Source organism: Camelina sativa, chromosome 19 (genome assembly GCF_000633955.1).
Source record: "Camelina sativa cultivar DH55 chromosome 19, Cs, whole genome shotgun sequence".
Taxonomy (NCBI): Eukaryota; Viridiplantae; Streptophyta; class Magnoliopsida; order Brassicales; family Brassicaceae; genus Camelina; species Camelina sativa.
The window spans coordinates 14655382-14670024 of record NC_025703.1 but is presented as its reverse complement, the minus strand read 5'-3'; the positions used below and the strand labels follow the sequence as shown (position 1 = coordinate 14670024).

General features: G+C 35.1%; 1 long non-coding RNA gene across 1 annotated transcript; it reads left to right on the top strand.

Moving 5' to 3' along the window:
- Nucleotides 401-1159, top strand: LOC104766357. Its single transcript, XR_002036713.1, has 2 exons — nt 401-492; nt 877-1159. It is a non-coding gene; the product is annotated as an uncharacterized LOC104766357 (long non-coding RNA).

Here is a 14643-nt window from a genome sequence, read left to right as displayed (position 1 = left end):
CACCGTCGACCACGTCCCTCCGATTCAGGTCGACCACGGCCTTCTTGGAGATTCCCTTACCTCATCTTCCTTGACCCACAGAATGAGTCTCACCGGCCACCGTCGACCACGTCCCTCCGATTCAGGTCGACCACGGCCTTCTCACCGACTTCTTCTTCTTCTTCTTCTTCTTCTTCTTCTTCTTCGTGGGTACTGAGATAAGCACTGCGTTTCTTTGTTTTTACCAAGCAGAGACTTAATTCACCGCACTTTGGCTTGTTCATGGTTGTAAATCTGAGTTTACTCGATCCTTCTTTCTCGCTGCAGGTTTCAATGCGGGTTGTTTCTTTGCTATTGAGACCGTTTTAAGACCTCTACGTGCTGAAAACTCGCCTCCATTTACCATTGTAGTGATAAAATTGGCCTCTGTTATATCCTTGATTGTGTCAAATGCGCTGCTTGGGAGTCAATCAGCTTTCACAGTTCCCTCATACGACCTGCAGACCGCTGCAGGTATGCTTCTTTCACTGTTAATCTATATTGCAAACTTTCCAGTTAGTCTTGTGGTATGACTTATTTGCATCTTATTTAGTGTCATGATGGATAGGTGATTATGTTATATATCATAAAACTATGTACACTAAGTTGAAAATGATAAACCAAAGTTTCTGAATTGAGATGATACTGAGAACCTGCATTACTGTTTACAGTAAAAAGCAGTGTGGTATTTTTTAAAGATTGTGCAATTTGCGCAATGGTTTGGTGAGTCTTCTATTTAATGTGTCAACATACACTCACGACTTCCATGGGGTAAATGGGTGTGGGTTTAGTATTTGCTATTACTGGTTGTCTTGACTCTTGACTGTATTTATATTGACTGTATTTATATTTTGGCAGTCTAAAGAGGTTAAAGAGAAGGCGGCTCAATGAGGAAGCTAACGTTGAAGACATTTCATCAACTGCACCTTCTGCAAGCCAACTCTGATTCGAGGACTAATTAGGGATGAGTTGTTATTTTGGGATTTTATAAACTGCAACATGCATACCTTATATTTTTGACACCTCTATAACTATGTTCAACGGTGGGTTTGACACTTCTATAACTATGCTCAACAGTGGGTTTAATTGTAATTGTGAGAATATGGTGAGAGAATATGATATTACACCTTTTAGTTATACATATCTTTATGTGTGATTGTTTCATTTATCTCCCTAATTAGTCTCAAACAAAATTGAATGACATAGTTCGCTTTATGATGATTGCTATCATGTTTCTCACATAAATACTATTTATGTTATCTAAATATTACCCTCTCTAGTTAAAATGTAATTTTGTGTGGTTATTATTCATTATCTCTTGAAAATTTAATAAATAAATAAACAATTACGAATTAGATAGATTATTATAGTAACATTTCTTAGTTGTTCCATTTGTACTAGTTGTCATGTATCTATAGATTTACTATAATGCAAAATAGTTGAAAACTATGATTTTGAGAAAATTATATTATTAGAACCTTCGAAATGATAATTAATAGTAAAAAAACATGTGGTCAACTACAACATAAAAGTTTATATCAGTCTAACTACAAATAATATGGTTGTACCCCTTACCATATTATTCGCAGCCTAGTTTTAGTGTTTTTTTTTCTATCGTACATATATATTTTAGTTGTTTACGTATGTGTAAAAGCTCTAGCTAGTGCAGTGGTTTCTGTCCTTTAAATTGCTAAAAGGCCACGAGTTCGAGCCGCAACACATGTTTGGCTTGTTTTTCAATTAAACCTAAATTGAGGGTACAAATGTCATTTTCTCATCTTCTTCGTTCTATCTCTGCAACCCTAGATGCGGCCGATTTTTTTTTCTTTCACTTTTCTCTTTCTTTTTCCTTAAATTTATGCACGAAACCTATAGATCTACTCAAATACATTTCATTTCTTAAGTTTAAAGGAGCAAACCTATAGATCTACTCATAGCAAAAAAATATGTCAAAAGAATAAGAACCGGAGAAAACTTACAGAACCCATATCATAGATCAAGATCCAACCTTTAAGAAAAATTTATGTCGGAATATTTTATCGCTGATCTAAACGAGAGGTAACGATCGGAGAAGAAGATGTGATGATAATCTAAAAAAAACTAAGTCTATCATATCTCTAACAAAATAACTAACCATATCTAACAATATCTCTACTATATTTTATAAGTCTACCACTACCTTATCATAAATCTGTCAGATAAATCTATTAACTATATAGGTATACCAAAACAATCGATTAACAGTTTAAATCTGTCAATTATATTTATCACAACAGTTAATCAATCTATCAAAAATATCTTTGCTACCAAAAAAGTCACAAAAAAGTATATCTAAAAACTGGCTCAATTAATAAGTCTATCATCAAACACAAATAATCAACCAAATTAATCTACCGAGAACATAAATTTACCTAATTAATCTACTTTTTCAAAAAGTCTATCATCACTACAACTAAATCTATCTATTTAATTTACCGTACACCTATCGACTAAATATACCAACTTTCTTTATCATAAATATGATTTGTATACCATCAAACCAATGATAAACCAATGATAGATTTTCTTCCACTTCCCAATGTTTTTTTATTTTCATAATGATATTTTCCGTAATTGTATTTTTTCTCAACACTAATTTTAAGGGTATAAAGGGTACAAAAGTTATTAGAGTAATTACCTACAATTTTGTACTACTCTAGTAACAAGGAAGCATTTTAGTAATGACATTTTCCGTAATTGTATTTTTTCTCAACACTAATTTTAAGGGTATAAAGGGTACAAAAGTTATTAGAGTAATTACCTACAATTTTGTACTACTCTAGTAATAAGGAAGCATTTTAGTTTTATTATAGTAACTCTCCTTAAAAACAATAGACAATTTTAGTTATTAATTTACAATAATGAATTTTTATAAACCTGACACATTTTTTTATTAACTTTCCTATTCTATCTCATCAATCCCATATTTAGTACTAACTCTCATTTTTGTAACTTCCATAATATTTATAGTAATGCAATGAATGATTAATAATAACATTTAGAATTATTACATATATAAGAAAATATATTAATATGTAATGATTGCATATTTATAACTCTCACATAGTTTACGTGACTAATATAACAATAAAATACTCTCTCTGTTTTAATCTAGTTGTCGTTTTAGGTTTTCAATGAAAATATTTGGTGAATATTCCAGTTTTATCCCTCCTGTTCTAAAGTTTTGACCAATGAAATATTTATAAAATATATTAATTAAGGGTAAAACAAATAATTTAATAGTTTTTTATAATTTATGTGAGAAAACTTTAAACGACAAGTAAAAAACCGAAAGAATTATAAATTATATTTACCTAATAAATATAAATTGATATAAAAATTAGTACATTTATTATCCAATTAAATAATATTTTTTTTATATGTTCTTAACTACAATTTCTCTTATAAATAGAAAGATACACATTTTACTAACTTTCATATTGTATCTCAAATCTTACATAATATTTTTATTTAATTAATATTGTTTTCACTAACAATCTTGATCACAAAAATATACAAAAAAGATGTAAACTAGGCACGGAGTGACTACTAGTACTAAATATTATAGTGTTTTATGTGTTCTTTCTCTGTTTTCCCATTAAATAAAATCATCTCATTCTAACTGGAAAAAAATGGTTGGGGTTAGGGGGCACCATTTTCTGGTGTGCGCGTCATACACCTACGGGCCGGCTGGTTATATTATGGATTATTATGCAAGCACCATCGATCGGCGATGTGGACGTTGGCACCACGAGCATCAATGGTTTTGAAACTGTTCATGATCAGCTCTTCTTTCAAATTTATTACCATGTCTCTGTTAAAGATGATCCACAATGGCTCACCCTTGATCACGGCGTGGCGTAAAGTTCCTGGCTTTGGATTCATAACGTTCTCATCAGTCGGGTCAGTGACCACATTAGTAACGCCCATCACGACCTCCACAATCATTGTATACAATTCGAGAAGATAACACCAAAAGTTTTTAATACAATGAAAAAGATTAGAGATGAATTCTAACTAGAATGCAAATTCAAGAATACACAAACAATAATAGAGTTATATTTTTCTAAATTTTCTTAGATATATATATATATATATATATATATATTTAGTTTATATTATTATTAATTTATGATATTGTTGGGACCATATTTTTACATAGGATTTCCAAAAAAACTTATTATCTTATTATTTTATCGAATTGTGTCATTTTTTACACCGACCCAACTTGGGACCGGAAAATTTTATTAATTTATAGCGAGTATTAATTTAAAGAATATTCATTTATAGAGGTTCTATTGTAAATCAAACATTAGTTATATATATATATATATATATAGTTAATCTATAAAACAAATTACATTTTTTTATAAAAAAAATAATTGTATCATTTGTTTATAATTGTATCTAGTTAATGCTACATAATTGTATCATTTGTATCATTTGTTTATCTAGTTAATGCTACATAATTGTATTATTTGTTTATAATTGATGTTAGAATTGCATCACTTGTCAACAATTGATGCTAAATATAACTAATTTTTGAGAAATTGGATTCATTAATTAAAATTAGAATATTATTATTTAAATTTAATGTTATTTAAATACATTAACTATATTTAATTAAAATAATTGTATTGTATCGATGAGATTTTTTATTCATTTAACCCTTCTATAAACTAGTTAAGATTTTAGATGACTTTTTACAAATTACAAACTAATAACACTAAATTTTAACAAAGTTTAACAAAATTTTGATCTAATAACAACAAATTTTACATAAAATTTAAAGTTTTAAAATTTTTATTCAAATCCCAAGTCTTATCATTTTTCACCTTATTCTAAGATGATGAGTTTGTTTCATCGAAGAGTAATTTTCTTCTCTCAAGCTATTTTGTCGACGTGAGTCTTCCCTAAATAATGAATATTCTTACGTAATTTTGTTACCATCATTTCTTAAATGATGTAAATTTCTATCATTGAAATAATTGATGCCAATTTTCATTTTGTATCATTTATTTTGATCTGCTTGTGGAGTCTACAACATTCAGAAGTAGAATAAAGGAACCTTGAATTTGTACCATGATGGCCGTCTTTAGGCAGTTGAGTAAATTCAATCTATAAGACGAATGATTTGATAGTGGGCGTTTAACCTTGGGTTAGGGGTACATTTGAGTCCATCGATGTAGTAGTTTGTAAGACTAAGGGGAATGTTATATATCTTTCTCAATGCTATATGAGTTTGATCTCAATCACTTAGAATTCTGGTTCAACAAGAGAGTAAAAGTAGAAAGATAAATGGGGTAAACTAATCTGAGTGTTTCCTATCATACAATTCTTTCAAGCATTTATCAAATACAGGGTATGGATAATATTGTTCACAGTAGCAGCAGAGCTACTATTATTGTGTTTGAATAACATCTGAGTCATTGTGTTTGTGGTCAGTTTGAGGGTAAACTTAGAAGTGTTAATTTACAAGCTAAGGATAACATGAGGAAAGCAGCTCAGAGGTAATTAAAGTCTCATGAAGCATTTTCTCTTTGTCGTTGTTATTATAGGATTTGACAAACTTTGAATAAAGAATACATATCCCTCTCTATTATGTTTAGAAAATAAGTCAAAACTAAACACCAAAGCTCATACCTTTAATCACAACTCAATCAAATATATTTATATCGGTGTCCAAATAGATCCGATTTCGTTATCTCTCTTTCTCCACTGTTCTTTCTCTCTCGCTCAACCAATGTAACTTCCGTGTCCCTTATAATGAAACCTTTAGATTCTGATGCTGATTGCATTTTCCTCTAGTGAGGGATAGTTGTAGGCTGTGTAGAGAGCTTTTGTAGCAGATTCAGTAGCTTTTGTATATCGCTGTTAATTTGCTAATTCGTGCCTTGGAACCTTTCACTTGGATTTCATGCATTTCGTTTGCTTAATAGGCTAAGTGTGTTTCAATATGTTCTAAAAATTTGCAGTTTTGTGTTTTATATAAGTTTGCAGTGTACATGGATGAGGTTGTTGTTGAAGTGGAGAAGGCGAAGAGAGAATGGGAGAAGACGCTTATGAGAAGACCATTGAACAATGAACATATCAAGGCGATTCAAGATTATGGCAAACCAATGAACAATAAACCTTCAAGGGATACCTTAGTTTGAAAAGATACTTTAGAATTGGTGGTAATCGGTTCAATGTCTAAGGCATACGTTATATTTGGTCATTTTAACCAAGAGTGAGGAATAAGTCGACGCTCAAGTAACTTGAACTCCATCTTTTCATTTGTTCAGCGTTAATTTGTTGTATGTATGATGTAATAATGGAATCAAATTATATATATAAAGCTAAGTTCTAATTATATAGGTGTTAGAATCTTGTTATAGATACATTTTGCGGCTACAACATTTTTGTTAAATGGGTTGATCAAATCGGGAAGATGTGTTAGTGTTGTTAGATAGTGGGCATTCAACTCAAAACCAATTGGCAATGAGTGGTAGGCCCATATCTTATATATACTACTTAAGATCCTATTCAACTCCAATGTAGGATACTGTATCCTTAATACACCCCCTCGAGATGATGGCTTTTTTAGGCATCAATCTCGGTATGTTCGGGCATGAATCGGCGGGCCAACTATTGGGTCGGGCCGATTGTGGATTGGGTTGAGTATGCCGCTTGCAAATGCACAACTTGAACTTGATCATGTCCTCATCTTCACATCCCAGTTTCGGTTTTCGTCACGGTGTTATACTCCACCGTTGAGTCATCTCGGTTTTTCTTGTCGTAATCTGGTCGTTGATGTCACAACACAAGAGTTGTGTGTGACACAAGGATTCCTTCAAGTCGTGTTGGATTCCTTCAAGTCGTGTTCTTGTTTGTCGGGTTCGTTGGTACCTTCTTCATGTCCATTTTCTTGGACTCCATTGTCGTTTTTTTTCATCATCAGATATGGGGCACCATTGGATTGAACTTGAGTGATAGTGGCTCATGAGCTCTCCGTCGTGGCAATACGCCGGTGCCATTGTCTTAGTTGTCGTTGTCTTCATCACCGTCGTCATAATCGATCCACAAGGATCGACCTGCTCTGATACCATGTTAGATAGTGGGCTTCCAAGTCAAAACCAATTGGCAATGAGTGGAGAGACACATATCTTATATATACTACTTAAGAATTTAATCAACTTTCAATGTGGGATATTGTATCTCTAATAACTGTATGTATTGTTTCATCAGTCTCAGACCATAATTTTTGTTTGCTCTCATTAGCACTTTTGGATTTCATTTCCAACAATCGCCATTTGAACCACTGTTGCTATTTTTAAATAACTCAAACTGGAGAAGGCAGATTTGTTAAACAAGAATTATACTAGTTATTAGCCAAAATTTCAAAGTTTAAATTCTGGTCAAACTTCAAATTTTTTTGGCCTTCTATTTAATTTCAATTTTTGATACATTAAAATATATTTTAAACCAAATATAAAGAAGAGGTTTTAGTATTCTACTATTTTCGGAATTTTATTCTTTTCCATTTATTTAGTAAAACTAATTAAGCTGTGTACAAATGACAAATGTGCATATAAATTGAGCTAAGATTTAATAAATGTAAAATTTTAATTAAATCTATATATACATTTTTGAAGTACATTTTGGGTTCTATCTTTTTAGTTATAGTTATTGAAAATTTTATTTACAATTTTAGTCCCTACAAAATTGCACTAAAAAACAATAAGTAAATATGGTAAATTTACAAAATCGATTTTTTTTATAGAAACTAATTAATTTCACCTAAATTCCTTAGTAATAGAAAATTTATTTTCTACAAATGTGTCCAAAAAAAATCAATTATTAAACTGTATACATTTAATATTATGTCTCACTTAAATATTAACAATCATTTAAATTAAATAATTATACATTATAAAAACAATAATAATATTCTCTTTAATAGATACAAAATATTATTCTTATTAATTATATATTATATAAGTAGTAATATTTCATAGTGTTTTATCCTGATAAAAATTATAATTTTTTTAAAATAATTGTGCTAGAGGTTAAAATATAGAAAAGACTAAAAATAAAAAACGTATAATTTTATTACTAAATTAAATATTGTAAAAATTTAACATTATTATAAAATAATTTTTTCGTCGTGTACCATAGGTTAAATTCTAGTAAAACATCGAAAAGAACATTGCACGAATATTTGGTTTTTTTTTATGTGACCCATTATGATCTCCAAAATCTATGTCATAGCAATAATAATACGAACAACCTACCGATGCGATCAATCGGGAGACAAAAAAAAAGAACAACCTTGTGAACTAATTGCAACAATTTGACATGCTTTCAACAAATTTGTAAATTACAAAGAAGAGGTTTGTGGTGGTGCTTGTGTCCTAAGGAACCACTTTTCCCAGACTCTGTAACCAGTTTGGAAAAACTTTATTTAGAAAAGAAATGAAATAAAATCAATATATTAATTAAGTTTCTTAACTTGTACTACAAGTAATACGCCTATTTAAACACAATGTGACATTGTAGATTTACCTTGCATCAGCTTATATTTTGTGTACCAATCAGCGTGTCCTAGCAACATCACCTGCTCCCAACAATGTCATGATCAACAAAAAATAGAGTTTTATAAAAATAAAAGGAGAAGGGTTTTTAGCTGATTGATTGACCTCATTGTGGTGAGTGAAATAGTTGTCGGAAATGGTAATGGCAGTGGAACCCAAGACGACATCAATAAGACCATCAGCACAGTTAGAGAGAGAATTGTGGTCGATCCAGATATGACTCGACCCAAATATATTTGATATAATTTAATAATATTAATACCATCAACCATTTCCCTAAACCTGATTTCACGACAATGTGCGAAAAACCCTCCTTGGCCTCTTCGTCCTCTAGCCTGTAGGTCAACAAGCGCAATCATTCAGACCTGGACTCGTCACACGAATGGTAAAAGACGTCCTTTTAGGTTACAAAGTTGTTTTCATGGATAGAACTAACATCAGAACAAGTGTCTTAAGTTTACTCGTATATTCATCTGAAACAGGCTTGCGGAGTTTCCACACTCTGTCTCTTCCCCACTTCAACTCTAATATTTATACCGATCCAATTACTTTGAACGGAAACATTTACTAGATTGGCTTCAACTCAGACCACAACTCTCAATATTTTGGTGAGCTTCTTGTATCCCATGATTTATACGCGGCAGAATCTGATCATTGCCGAGTTATTCTTTTCCCTGATTTCGGAAACAAAAGTAGGATGATATTCCCAAGACGTTGCACAACATCTCAAGGTTTGCTCATGTATATGAATATTTTATGTGAAAACTAAGTGTACAAGTTACGTGTGTGGAGGCTAATTAAGAGCATAGAATGGCAATTAGTTTCTGATATCTACCCGGTGACCAATTTGGATTATTTTCCTTTCGCCATAAACCCTTTCCATTGGTGATACAATGTATATGTATGAAACCACCAACCCGTTTTTTTTAATAAATAATAAATAAATAAATAAATAATAATGATAATAGATGAACAAACTACAACTAGTGGTTCCATACCCACTAGCCATCTAGCGACAATCACAACCAACAGCGCAATAACAAATACCAATATTCAATAATAAAGCCAATACTATAACATAAACAATATCCAAAATTCAAACAACATGAATCATAGAACCAGCAACCTAACAATGTTTCTAATGACCCAACTCTAGCAACCTAGCAATTCTAGACAACAACCAATCGAGTCCCTAGAACATCCTCCTCTTCATCGCCTTGATTCCACGATCACACTTTGCCTTTACCTGCACCACAAACACAAATTGCAATGCATGAGTATTTTATAAATACTCAGTAAGGCAATCCTCCCATCTACTGGGCTATACACACAAGCAATAGAGACATCTCTAACCATCAACCAACAATCAACAGTCAACAATAACATACCATGACCCTGCATCGACCGACACCAACATGCATCGACCGACACCAACATGCATCGACCGACATGCGCACTACATCGACCAACACATGCTCGACATAACACGAAAACTCTAGGTTTTATGCGCCGTCCTCGCACTTGCATTGACCGACGCACAAAGTGCATCGAACGATGCACTTGTCGAGCATCGTGTTTTCTCGAAGCTTCTCGCCGAATCTTCGTTCCTGCAACCATGAAACTCGATCCCAAGCCACAAGAAAGCTTCCCAACGTCCCAAATAACATTCTAACAAGCCAAACAACAAAAAAACAAGCAGATCAGAGAAATCTCCAGCTTAGATAAGCCATGGTCCTGCACTTACCTTTGCCAAGACGATTCTGACTCTAAAACGCAAGACCTACACTCCTAGCAAGCTCTTACAACGTCCTAAGCCTCAGATCTCACCAGGAAACACCAAAAACTTCCAAGAATCTCCCAAAACGCTTAAGAACTCTTTTCTCTCTTGTTGTCTCTCAAAAACAGCCAAATCCGTCGAATTAGACAAAACTCGAGTTTAAGGGTTTTTCCATAACCCAAAACGCAGCGTTTAACTTAAGTCAAACCACAGAAAATCAACCTTGCATCGACCGATGCACATAGTGCATCGACCAATGCAACCCCTAAATCGGGATTTTGGTTCGCGGATGTTACAATGTGGAGCAAGACGCATAGACTTTATGCATCTAATATCATGTACCAAAAACAGTTTAGCTTTCACAACTACTTGGAACGTAGCAGCGACGGTCGCACTCTTTGTTTTGCTAGAGAATGGGATGTAGATGAGTTCATACTGTAAAGGAGAGAAGTATTATAAGACTATATATGTACTTTGTACTTGTCAAAACCCTATGGACTCAGTCTATATATATTGTACATCTATGTTATGAATGAATATAAGATCCTTCCATAATATGGTATCAGAGCAGAAAAGAGTTGCCACATCACTCATCAACGTTAACATGTATAACGTGTAACATCCGCGAACCAAATTGGGGACTTGGGGAGTGGGTGTCGATCGATACTAAGAGGAGTGTCGATCGACACCATCAATTTTTGGTTCGACCTGGTTTATTTGAATTGTCATTTTGGTTGTTTGGTTCAATTGAAGTTCTTAATCGATGTATATAAGGGAAATCCCGACCTAGGTCGTGGAAAGAAGTTGTTTGGCCATTCTAAAGAGAGAAGGGAGAAGAGAGAGTGTTCTTGAGAGGATTTGGAGATTCTAAGCTGGTTTGGTGAGATCGGTTCTTGTGGAGTGGATATATGGTGCTAGGAACAAAGGGGAAGCCTTCTAAGGTGTTGGATTCGTCAGTTGGGTCAAAATCTTCTTGCAAAGAGGTGAGTGCATGACCATGACTGATCTAAGCCTGAGAATCCTTTGTTTTGCTTGTTTTATTGTCGTTTGTGTTGTATTCTTGTGTCTTTGTGGTTGGATGTTGGTTTCTATGAGTTTTCAGGAGCTTTGGATGAGTTTCGGACGATTTGGGAAGCGGATCTTTGACTTTCGGTTTCGTGCAGAACGCTTTGCAGAGTGTCGGTCGACACTTAGGTAGTGTTGGTTGACACCATTTCCTGTCAACAGCGGCTGATGTCTGTTTTTCCTGGTTTGTTTGTGTTTGGTTGGTATTTGTTAAACATTTGTATCTCAGTTGCTTGTGTGTATAGCCTAGTAGATGGGAGGATTGCCTCACTAAGTATTTGTGATAATACTTATGCATCTCAATTGTTGTTTGTGGTGTGCAGGTATGTGACGTGGAATCATGGCGATGAGGAAGAGGATGATCTAGGGTCTCGTTTGTGTGATGTAGGATATATTGTTTATGTTGGAACCTTGGTTAGAGTTATGTTTAGGTTGTCAGATAGAATAGTTAAGAATGTATTTGTATTGATGAAATATTGGTTTTGTATTAATTGTATGTTTCCGTTGTGCTTAATGGTTATTGCTGGTTTAATGATGAGTTGTAGTTTGGATTGGTTTAATTAAGTAGTATGAGATGCTTACTTATATATTATATTATTATTATTAACAAAAAAAAATGGGTCGCGTTGTTTCAGTTTGGTAGCAGAGCCCTTACGATTCTAGGGCGGTTAAGTGGATTAGTGTTATAATGGTTTAAGGGAATTTAATTGGTGGAATTATTTTCCTGTTGCTTGGTGCATGATGTTATGTGATGGAAATTGATTATGAGTAGTTAGTCAATTTGGTAGTGGTATGGAGTCCTAGTATCATCCTCTTCGAGCCTTCAATGAGATTCCACGGTAAGTTGTTTTGTGTGTTCTTAGTTGTGTAGTGTTTTTAGCTTCTGTGCAGGAGGTGCAGTTGGCTATTGAAAAGTTGTTGGAAAGTGGTGGATCACACCGGTATCAGGAAATACTATTGGCGGTGACTTGTGGGAGTGGATGTTTTGCAAATGAAGTTCTTTTGGATTTTTGTCTTGTGTGTCATGTGGAAAAGAATTTAGACGGGACTTCTAAAATAGGAAAGTTTCCATAAATGCAAAGTTTCTAAAAAATGTAAAGTTTTTTTGGGAGGTAGAACTTGTCTATTTTTGGAAAGGGTGCGGGGGGACATCCAAAGTGTTTGGGATGTGTGTAGTGAGGCCTGGGGGTGGCCATGGCAGTGGTGATATTATGGGAGAGAGTATGATGTTGGTAGGACTTTGAGATGTTCTACGCGGTTCACGAGGGGTGGTCCCGGTTGGTGAAGTGCTTATAGACGTTATGACCGTTTGCTATAAGGGCGAGGGGTCCTGAACAACTCATGAGGAGATGGGGGTTCTCCTGAGTGGACGAAGGGTTCCCTAGATACCGATAGCTCGAAGAACTGCGGTCCTGAGGGTGGCAGAGGAGATGGGGGTTCTCCTGGTACCGAGATCCCAAGGGTGTGACCTGAGGGTGAGACGGTACTGCTCGAAGACGGGAGGTCTGAGAGTGAGATCAGTATGGCTTGAAGGTTGCGACCTAAGAGCAGATGAGTTGGGGCAAAAGGGTCAAGGACGTGGGGATAAGCATTGTAACTGGATGTGGATTAAGGAGATTGATGGGGGTTCTATCTCAGATTTCCTATTGTAACAGGATATTGATTTAGGAGATTGATGGGGGTTCAATCTCAGGTTTTCGGTTGAGACCGGATACGGATCTCGGGGTTGATGGGTTTAATCTCAGGGAAGAGTATATGTGTGTTGACCGGGAGGGTCAGGTTTATGCTGGTCAGGTGGGGGATCTGAGTGTGTGGCCGGTGTGCTTACTGGTGTTGTTGGAGGTCCAGCGGGTGCTGTGAGTGTGGCAACAGGTTTTGCTCAGATCAAAATGATCGTATTGCAGATTTACTGACAATGTTGTTGGAGAGGATTTAATAAGATGATTAGTTCTTATTGAATCTTGATGTGGAATGGATAAAGGGATTATACAATTCTGGAAATGGAAAGTTTCTAAAGATAGGAAGTCTCTAATTATAGGAAGTGTTAAGGGAGTTAGGGCTTTGCTATTTACGGAGAGTGTCGTTGCAAAAAGAAAATAGAAAGTTCTAGAAAAGGAAAGTTTCCTTAAATAGGAAGTTTTAGAAAAGGAAAGTTTCCATAACTAGAAAGTTCTATGAATAGTTAGGACTTGTCTATTTTTGGAAAGGAGATGTGAAATGCCTGGAGTGGCGGAAATGTTTAGAGGTTGACCTGAAGAGTGGTCACAGATGAGATGATCAGTTCTCATGGATTTTGATTGGTGATGTCACGGTGCTACGAGATATGCGGATTCTAAAAATGGGAAGTTTTATGAACAGTTAAAGCTTGCCTTTTTATTAAAAGTGCAGTTTCAAACAAATAGAAAGCTCTATGAATAGTTAGAACATGTCTATTTTTGGGAAGGGTGTGTGTAAACACCCGAATGTTTGAGAAGTTTTAGTGTTGGCTTGAAGAGTGGTCATGGGGTGGTGATATTCTGGTGAGGGAATATGATGGTTGGAAGGACATTATGTTGCCTTACATGGACCACAGGAGTGTGGGGAGGTTCTTAGAGATGTCAAGACTTGTTTGCTCTAGGGACGGTGGGTCATGAACAACTCATAAGGAGATGGTGGTTCTCCTGAGGGGATGGTGGTTCCCCATATATAGATAGCTTGAGGAGTGGTGGGCCCGAGAGTGGCAGAGGAGATGGTGGCTCTCCTAGGAGATAGTGGTTCCCCTCGCATCGAGATCTCGAGGGTGACGACCCAAGAGTGAGATGGTATGACTCGAGCACGATTGTCCGAGAGTGAGATCGGTATGGCTCAAAGGTGTTTACCTGAGAGTGGATTAGTTGGGAACAAACAATGTCTATGGCGTGTGATGAAGCACAATGATTGAATGTGGATGTCGGGATTGATGGTGGTTCAATCTCGGGTTTAGTGTTGACGAGTAGGATCAAGAATTTATTTGACTGGTGGGGTCAGGATTGTGTGGATCAGTGGGGTCCAGATTATGTAGACCAGCGGGGTCGGGATTATGTAGACTAGCGGGGTCGGGATTATGTAGACCAGCGGGGTCGGGATGGTGTTGACCAGTGGGGTCGGGATGGTGTTGATCGGTAAGGTTGGGATGAAATGACCAATGGGGTC